The sequence below is a fragment of the Chionomys nivalis genome, chromosome 5, assembly GCF_950005125.1.
Source record: "Chionomys nivalis chromosome 5, mChiNiv1.1, whole genome shotgun sequence".
Classification (NCBI taxonomy): domain Eukaryota; kingdom Metazoa; phylum Chordata; class Mammalia; order Rodentia; family Cricetidae; genus Chionomys; species Chionomys nivalis.
Window position 1 is genome coordinate 14,220,101 of NC_080090.1, and position 9,643 is coordinate 14,229,743.

A 9,643-nucleotide genomic window follows, 5' to 3' on the forward strand; every position below is an offset into this window, starting at 1 on the left:
GCCGCTATACCTTCTTCCTCTCTTATGTGTCCTCCCTTTGCCCTTCAAAAGGAAAGGCTGGAAGTTACTGTTCAGCCACCACATATCTCCCTTAGGCTCACACTTTAAAAGCCAGTTTTCTCTAAAATGGATCCAGTAGCCATGTCCTTGGTGAGGAGTTCTAATACCCTCATGAAGGGCCCTGCTGCATTCACTATGCCCAGCTTGTGCTGTTAAGACTCCTCACTGGCTAGCTGCATGAGGATGGTCCTTGCCAGCACTTAGCATAGATCTGCCAAGTTCTAGCTCCAAATCTCCAGGCTGGTAGGAGCCTCAACTATATATAGCCTTGAGCTAAGCAATTCTTATCAGGCATGTCTACCCTTCCCTGTGGGAGAAGAGTACTTCTATCATAACCACAATGTGGAGCGTGAGTTATCTCCAAGGGCTGGAAGTTGTGTATGTCCATATCTGGCTTGGATCTGCCATACTTACTCTTCCTTTTCCTGTTTCAGGTGCTGGATGAAGTTGCTGAGGTGGGATGAGGGCCAGTAGGACGCCATGTTTAGAGAAGGAAAGACTGGGGCACTCAGTTTTGTCAAAGGTGGTTATGCCCTACCTCAAATACCAGCTTCCAGAGTCTCCTTTGTTTCCTGCTTGACTTGCTCTGCTCATGAATATCTTTTGACCTTTCTTCACTCTTCCGGACCTCTGACTCTGTGCTTTCCCACACCCCTTTCTCTTCCCTTTGATTTTTTTCTTTAGGATGAATGAGGACATTCTCAGCTACTGGTCCAAGAGCCATATCTGTTTTTTATCTTCACCCCCTATAGCAAGACGGGGAAAGGAAGTTGTCCTGGGAAGGAAGGTGGGTAGTGAGTAAGCCCATAGTGTTGGGTGATGGAGCATAGTAGGTTAGATAGTGTTTTCCTTCTTGTAGGTACTCCAGAGGAACCAATTTGTGTGGTTCCTTGACCTCAGGTGTGGTCTGATGTAACAGGGACCTAGTCGTGCTGGTGGATTAAATATCCAGCTGTTGATTAAAAACTAGAAGCAACAAATGAAAGGCCTGAGTCTGCCTCCCAGGCAGCTGGAGTGTGGCTGCTCCCTGGATCTGTTCCCTCAAACTTTACCATTCAGAACCTCCAACAGTTGTTCTTTTCTCTCCATTCTTCCATTCCTGGCTTTTCTATGAATGGGGTAGCTGGCAGAGTGCTGGACAGGGTATGGCAGTACCAGGGCACCTTTACTTCCTACAGTGAGGGAAAGAAAGCTTCCTGGCTGCTGACATCTAACCTCAGCTTATTCTGGGTACAGTTCCCGTTAGAATCCCTAAGGTTCTGGGAGCTGTCCAGGGCTCAAGCATGTTCTTTCCTGTGCAGAATGGGTGTTTGCCTTACTCTGGATACACTGAGCCTATAAGGGAATTAGGCTAGGTCTGGGGTCTAAAGTTTAGACTGGGCTAATGGGTGTTTGCCTTTTTCTGGATACACTGAGCCTATAAGGGAATTTGGCTAGGTCTGAGGTCTAAAGTTTAGACTAGGCTGAGCAGTGACTAGATTCTGGATTTTTCTCTGCTTGGGGTTTTCCTTTGAATGGATCATTTTGTTCTTTAGGTCTTCAGTTGTCTTCAAAATATTTCCAGGCACTTGACAGGGAAATACTTTTCCTCTGCCTTACAACAGCAGCACTATTAAGTTAAAGTGATGATCTCCCTCAAAACTGGGAAGGCGGCTCCATTGTAGACACAAACTGGAAAGCAGACAGCTAGTACTTGCCGTGATAGTCAGAAGTCCCTGTCTGTCATTGCTGGCAGTGTTCTTGGCCCCTAGAGTTAGTGGGAGCTAACACAGCCAAGTGTCTAGGGTCTAAGGAGAAAAGAAATAATCCTGGATAATCCTACTAGGTACCTGTGGAATCTCAGTCCCAGCCACTCGTGTAGTTACTCTGCTGGCATTGTGTTTCACCTTCCCTGCTCCCTCACTGCTGTCCGTGGAAGATTAATGAATCCCACCTCACATGTTTAATTGTCTTGTCTCTCCCTTTGAGACAGGCCTCTGAGATCCCTGCCAAGAAAGGTCAATTTGGATGAGTTATCTGTTATTTCAAGGAGCTAGACAAGTTCAGTCACTGCATCAGTGGTCTGTGAGGATATCGAGGGGATGGAGGGGCAAAAGTTTAAACAAAGAGGCAAGTTCAGTCAGCTCTTTAGTGGAAAAGAATCAACCTGGTTCTTCAAGATGAGCCCCACTGGAGACCTGAAACCAGACGTGCGCTGGCCGTGATTGAGAACCGTGGGTCTTGTGCCCAACTCTGATGGCCTCTGCTGCCATTCACAGCCCTTCCTTTGCCTCATTGGGAAAGTGGGTACAGAGCACAAAGGATATTGGCTTTGCCTTTTGTCACACAGCTGTCTCTGTGAATCAGGGCTGTACCACCCTGCCCATTTCCCTCTTTCAGACCTGGCTTCAGCTGTGTGTTGCCGGCCAAGCAGGCAGGACAGTTAGCATGCCTTGAAGGATCTAAGCATGCCTGACACTTGGCCTGCCTCTGCGATAAGTGAAAGACACTGTCCTTTTAATGAGCCTGCCGTCTGTAGAAGGGCCTTGTTTTCCTTCATTTTCCTGGTCACTGGCTATGAGGAAAGCATACACTGGGTTTGGTTCCTTGTTAGCTCCTTCCAGCTGCTTATGGGCTAATAAACAAGAAAATACTCTTGAGGCCCCATGGTCTGTACAGAGCCTGATGCTGTAGAACCATGACTTTGTGGGTAGAGTACAGGAATAGGATGAAGGGAACCACATAGGGTCATGGTTGTTCGTGAAGATTTTGCTTAGCTAGAAACTCAAAGCCAGGAAAATGAACCCAAGTTGCTGAGAGGGAGAAAGGAAGGATCTTGGAGGCCTAAGAGCAACCAAGTTTTATTCCACAGAGGCACCCTAGTGCTAGTGTGAATGAGGGTTGGTGATGGGTTTTGCGTAGGTAGTAGGAATGAGTTTTTGGGTGGGTGACTGCGAAGAGAAGGGCTTAAGTGAATGAAAGAACTTGGTGAGGACCTACCAGGTGACAGGATAGGACACTGTTCCCTCTTAGTGACATAGGAGATGTGCACATACATGGGAGCTGACTGTGGTGCAGGACTTAGATTGAAAGACCCTGTATGTTCAAGGAAGGCATTCTGTTTAAGGTCTGCCCCTCTGCTAACAGGACTTACTTTGCATTTATTTAGCCTTCTTTTCTTTTGTGGTTGGAACTCTAGTCTGTCTACAAATCTCCAAAGCTGCCTGGGTAGGAACCCCTGGGCTTAGGAACATGTGGAGAAGTCTTAAGGATTCTCAGGAGTGTTAAAGAGCCTTGGTCACTACACACTTAGGTCTCTTCACATTAGCTGGTTCACTGGGTTTCACAGCACTGAGCAGAGGGGTAGTATTGGCCTTGTCGTGACTTAACTGAGTCAGAAAGAGCCCTCTCAGGGCCTAATGGCTTGTTCCCAGCTTTGGATTTCCACCCAGATCTTATACTCCAGCTAGACTAGGGAGTGGAGCACTGAGGTCCTTGGCAGTTCTGGATCTCTGAGGCTTTCACTTCTTTCTTTATACATTAGAGAGGAGAAGGAGAACTAAGAATATCTTTACTCTCCTCCTCTGTTTCTCTGATTGCTTAGAGCTCTTGTGAGAGCTGACTTGCACTTGGCTAAAATGCCAGGCATTCCCCATGATCCTGAAAAGAGTTCTTGTTAAGCCTTTTTGACATCTTCATAGAGTATTTCCCTGAATTTGGGCATGTTTCTGCTGTGTGTTGCTCGCTAGGAAAGGAAGTCTCACTGTGGCAACTCAGGTTTTCCCATTCTATTTGTGAGGGAAGCCTGGAGCTTTCCCAGCATGTGTGTTGTGTCTGTGTTATCTGTTTGCTGACTCACATAAATCATCCACTGGAAGCATTGGCTAATGTGTTGCATAGTTAGATATCAGGATATAAAGTGACTCCTTGGTTCTACCTTTAATCAACCCTGGCTGCCTTTGTGGCGTCCTTAAGCTGGGAGAGTAGCAGAGACAATGTCGGCACAGATCTGGAACAATAATCCATTTTCCTTTGAAGAGAGAATTTTTGCCACTGAGCTTATAGGAACGGTTCTTAATTCCTATATAAAGTGTAGAGAAAGTATATGCTGTCTCTTATCTCCTAGGGAAGACCTGTTCTGTTTCTGTATTTGTATCATTACTGGTTTTACCCTGGGCCATTGCTCCCAATGAAGGGGACTCTGGACAACCATTGTGGTTGGGGGGAAAGGTAATAGAGAAAGAAAGGTGATGTTTTCTAGAAAGAAGGTAAGAGTAGAGTTTCAGTGTAGACTCAGCTCTGAAAGTCATAGGCATTATTTTTGGTGCTAAAGGCTTAGGTGTATGTTCAAGTGGACATACTTCTTAGAGGAAACCCAGAGTGTGAAATAATTAGTTAATGGCTCTATGAAAGTTATATTAAGTATGGAAAACCCTATGTCCATTTGAGTTATTGCTAGCTGTAGACTTTGTATCAGGAGACTTGATAGGACAGACCTGTCTTAAGTTCACACTTAGTATTGACTTTCTTCCTCCTTTCTTTTCTGTTTCCTACTCTTTTACATTCCTTAGCCATTTCTGAATATAGTCATTTCCTATCTATGGAGGATTGGATCCACAGATGCTGAAGTCCTTCTGTGAAATGAGTTTTTTTACTTAATTTTATACATCTCCTCTCATGAACTTTAGACCATGCCCAGATTTCTATAATACCTAACTCAAAGCAAATGCTGTCAAATAATTGTTTTAAGAATTCTTTAGAAGATAGTAGCAAAGTCTGTGCATATAAATGTAGTTATATATATATATATATATATATATATATGCATGTTATATATGTTCATGCATAATAACTGGAGTGCAGGGAGATAGTACCTGGGGATATGGAAGGCTGACTATAGTCTGTTGACGCAAGTTTCTCTCCCTTCTGGTCCCGCAGTCATTCAGTCCCAAAGAAATACACAGAGGCCTACATTAATTATAAACTGGTTGGCCTAATAGCTCAGACTTTCTTATTAACTAACTCTTACATTGTACATTAACCCATTCTTCTTGTCTGTGTTAGCTGTGTGGCTTGGTACCTTTTATCAGCAAGGCATTCTCGTCTTGCTTCCTCTGTGTCTGGGTGACGACTACAGACTGAGTCTTTCCTCTTCCCAGAATTCTCTTGTTCTTGTTGCCCTGCCTATACTTCCTGCCTGGCTACTGGCCAATCAGCATTTATTAAAACAATACAAGTGACAAATCCTTAGAGGGAACAAGACCATTGTCCCACAGCAATAGTCTGTGCGGTTACATTGCTACTTTCTTGAAGTACATACATGTCTTCTGGTATCAGTGAATAAGTGACTTTGATTTGGAATATAAGTAAACAGACTGCTCACTGTAGGGACCTTTCTGTCTTCAGAATTTAGCTGCCTATAGACCCTGGCAGAGATCTGTTTGCCCTATAGTAGGTACCTAATGTGGGGTGGTTGTTTAGGTATGCATCCTGAATCTGATTAGCTGTTACTTCGTTGTAGCTCAAATCCTGATGGTCTTGGATGTCTAAGACCACATGCCAGTCTACTAGGTGATAAAGGCCAGAATGGATAGGCACAGAGAGGGAGGGGACACTGCCTCTGGCCACTGGCTGCTCTCCAAAACAGGTGAACTTTGTGTTCGAAAGGAGTGCATTTAATCTTTTGGTCTTAATAGAAGTTACTTGTATTTTTTCTCCCTTTTTCTCCTCCTTTCTCTTCACCCTCACCCTTGTTGCCTCCCCAGCCGCCAAAGAATTTAATCTGCTGGACAACAAACAATACAGTTATAAAACTTTGAAAACAAGAGGGTGCGGCCTCCCCAGTGAGGAAAAGGGCAGGCTGGGTAATGGCCTCAGGGAACTTGCCAGGCTTGAGGTTTAGCCTGTGAAAGCCCAGTTGGGTGGGTACCTGAGTGCCTGCCCTGCCCAGTGCTAAGCTATCCCCCAGTCCAGAAAGGGGACAGAAAAGGGCTTGTAAAGGGGAAGTTGTGTATGTTCCCCTCTGATCTCATGGGAATGCACTAGACTGTGAAACTTCCTTCTCTGCCTTTTCTAACTCTCACCCCTTCCCTTCTCCTCCCACCTCCTCCTTCTCATTGTACTTGAGACTAGCAGACAGAGGATGTAACAGAAAAAGGTTAGAATAGCAGTATAGGTGCTGCTGCTAGCCTGCCAAAGGTGAAATAGGGTTTGGGGCTTGTATTGCCTACAAGCTCAGACATATCTTACTAAACCTAGCCCCCCCTCCCCCCACTGACCTGGGGCAGTGCAGCCACATATAAATCACAGTGGTATGCTCCAGCTTATATACTGCCAAGTGTGTGCCCAGGTACTGAGCAGAACTACCACTAGGAAATCATTGGGTCCACCCTGGCTTTCTGGTGCCTGCCTAAGGCTGTGCTGAGGAGAATGGCTAACAAATGCTTTCTTCTGTGAGTCTTTTGCTCTCCACAGGAAGAGTGAGGCTTGTTGCAGAGAATTCGTGGGAACCCAGAGTAGACACATGATCCAGTGAGTATGGCACCAAGTAGGATATTGTGTCTATCCTCCCGTTCTTGGCAGGAGGAGGAGTTGACCAGTCCTGACTGGATGAGGTAGGGAAGTTAGACTTGGCTATCTCTTCCCTGACCTGTCCTTATCGAATCCTCCACTGAGCCATACAGGCCATTTCGGAGTGTTAAGGGAGTGGACTGTGTAGGATTGGGGCGATGAACTTTATGGTAGGCATTGGGAGATCACAGGCAGGCTTACCTTTCCTCTTGTGCAAGCTTCAGCTCCCATAAAAATGCTTCTGGGCTGTGTTTCTCCTCCCTATGAGAGCAAAGCCCTCTGCCACAAGGGAAGCACATTGCACTTTAGCCTTCACTTTGTCCCTGCTTTCCTCCTTCCCTACCATGTGTATTTCATCCCAGAAGGCAGCCGTAGTACCATGCACTGTCTTGGAGTGTGGCTGGTCTCCACATCTCTAACTTAGTGAAGCCAGGAGAGCCAGTGCTGGCCCCATGGGCTTCTGAAGCCCTTGCTTCTCTCTTGGTTACCCAAGCAGGCACTTGTGGAACACACTGGGTCTCAAGGATATTATGCCCACTATGGGAATCAGTAGTCACGGATGTTAGGCCAACAAGCTCCAAATTCCCCTTTACCCATGTATCTTCAACATATATCCCTCATTTTTCACCCTTTCCTCTGATTCATTAACCACAGCTTGTTGGCAGCATTCCCTACCTACCCTGACAGCCAAAGACAAAATGTCCTGGATGCTGGGCCTAGGCTACTGCTGAGAGTGACAGGAAGCCAGGCAGCCTGTTCATTTCACATATGCAGTCTCTCTTGGAGGTAAGATGTTCCCTTTTCTTTCAAAAAGACCTTCAGACCTTCCCTAGTCTCCCCTCCCAAAGATGAGTTCTTCTCACTGGTGGGAAGCCCTGAATCAGTCTTCAGAAGCAGGCAAGAAATGGATGGCTGGCTTCTGGCACCCTCCCCCACGCTGGCTGGAATTCTCATGCATATAACTGTGACTCAGCACCCAGTGCTGGGTCAGGAAGGAGAAGCTATTGCCTGGCTGGAACCTTCCCACGTTCTGCATGTGAGCACATCAGACAGCACAGGCTGGGCCAACAGGGTGAGGTTCCTGGGGCAAGTGTCTTCCCCCTCCCACGGATTTTCTTCCCACATTCTTTTGGGTTCTGTTCTGGGCTCAGGATTCTAAAGATCATAGCAGTGGTCATAGACCACTTTTTAATCTTTGTTTTTAACCAGTGGCCCATGAAGAGTGTTTATAACCTTTAGTTGTACTGTCTGACCTGCATGGGTTGTTTTTTCTCAGTGTTAATTTTGTATATCTCTGGACAAAATACGAATTTTCCAGATTACAGTACCTCTCTTGCATGCTGTTGCTGCCTCTGGCTATTTCCTTCCTAAGCACTCTTGGCGCGCGCGCGCGCGCGTGTGTGTGTGTGTGTGTGTGTGTGTGAGAGAGAGAGAGAGAGAGAGAGAGAGAGAGAGAGAGAGAGAGAGAGAGAGAGAGAGAGAAAGAGAGAGGGGGGGCAGTTTTCCCAACAGAAAGAGAGAGAGAGAGAGAGAGAGAGAGAGAGAGAGAGAGAGAGAGAGAGAGAACCAGTTTTCCCAGCTTATTCGCTTATTCTTTTCAGATGAATACACTAAAACCATTCATGATGATGGCAGGGGCCTGTTCTCAGCATGTAGGCAAGTTGGTGTTCTAATTTAACAAGGAGTTGACTTTGCCTCTGCCCCTCTGGCCCCTGCCTTGCCCGAGAAGTGTCCTGTCATGGATGGGTAGAATGACCTCCAGAGTGAAATAGGAACAGGAACAGATGGAGGCTGGAGAGTGGTGTCTCAGACTTCTTTCCTGCTCAGTGACCTTTTCAGTACCGCTAAGTGAGGAAGGGTGGTTTCTTTTCTAGACAGCCCCATCAAACCCTGTAGCTTGAAGTTTACTTGAAGCTATTTGAGGAGGGAGATCCCATTGCTCTCACTGAGAGCAGAGCCCTAGCAGCCGTAGACATCCAGGTGACTCTTAGGCCTGGTGCCAGAAAGCTAGAGCCTTTATTAAGTCATCTAGCTGTTCCAAACTAATGAAGAATCCCACCTTGTTTCAGAAAAGGGACATTGCCCAGCCGACAATGCTTTTATGGGGTGCTGAGGCCTGAGTGGAGTTGGGTGGACAAAGGGTCTGAATGCTAGGACTACTTTTATTCCCTCCTCTGTAGCTTAGTGTTTAAATCACCACACTGTCAGTAGTTCTTATCTACCAGAAAACAGGGTCTGCAGTCCAAGGGTGGAACCCTAGACCTTACCTTTTCCTTCACTGGTACTTTCCCCTTACCAAGCATAGCATCTCCCCTGGGCCTGGGCAGCATTTCACTTACTGGGTAGGAAGAAAGACATTAGCTTCATGCCATGCTGAGGACCAAAAGAAATTTTTGTTTTCTAACTGATAGCAAGCTGGGCTAACCTAGGAGAAAGCTTTCTAGAGCTGAGACAGGACAAGTAGGCTGGCAGCTGAGGGAGTAGGTGCAGAGCTGCCAAGGAGGTAACAGCAGAGGCGGAGACTTCTGGGAGGAAGGGTGTGCCCTGGATTCCTGCAGGATATCTCTCCTTAACATAGAGGAAGAAGACTGAGGATTCTAGCAATAGGAAGTTGCTAAGAAAATTTGACTGAAATGAAAATCAGAAAAGCTGAGTGTTATCACATGTAAATCTCATCTGTCCCCTTCATTTACAGGGTTTTGATCCTTGTCAATAACTGCCATGTGATATATTTACAACCTATCATCTCATTCACAAGGCCCTAATTTTGGCAACCAGTATCACTGTCACTCTGGAACTCATTATACAGATTTGCCTGCATTTTTCTGTAGCTGAGACCCTGGAGAACCCCAGGGAGGTCCTCTGGTTGGCTCAGTTTCTTAGAAGCTAAGCCTATCAATGTTATTGGTAGGCTTCATTCCCATCAACTTCCCTATTGCTAGACAGGACAGAGGCACCGTGGTACAATAGAGCAAAAGCAGGTTCTCCTAGATAGACTACCTGACCCCTTGCAGTAGCAACACCATGTGCCCTC

General features: G+C 46.3%; 1 long non-coding RNA gene across 2 annotated transcripts in view; it reads left to right on the forward strand.

Moving 5' to 3' along the window:
- LOC130874302 (uncharacterized) overlaps positions 1-8,074 on the forward strand; it is a 47,907-nt gene extending 39,833 nt beyond the window's left edge. For both annotated transcript variants that reach the window (XR_009057126.1, XR_009057127.1), the window contains exon 3: positions 495-8,074. This is a non-coding gene — a long non-coding RNA (uncharacterized LOC130874302). The remainder of the gene's footprint in view (positions 1-494) is intronic.
- Positions 8,075-9,643: the final 1,569 nt, after the last annotated feature.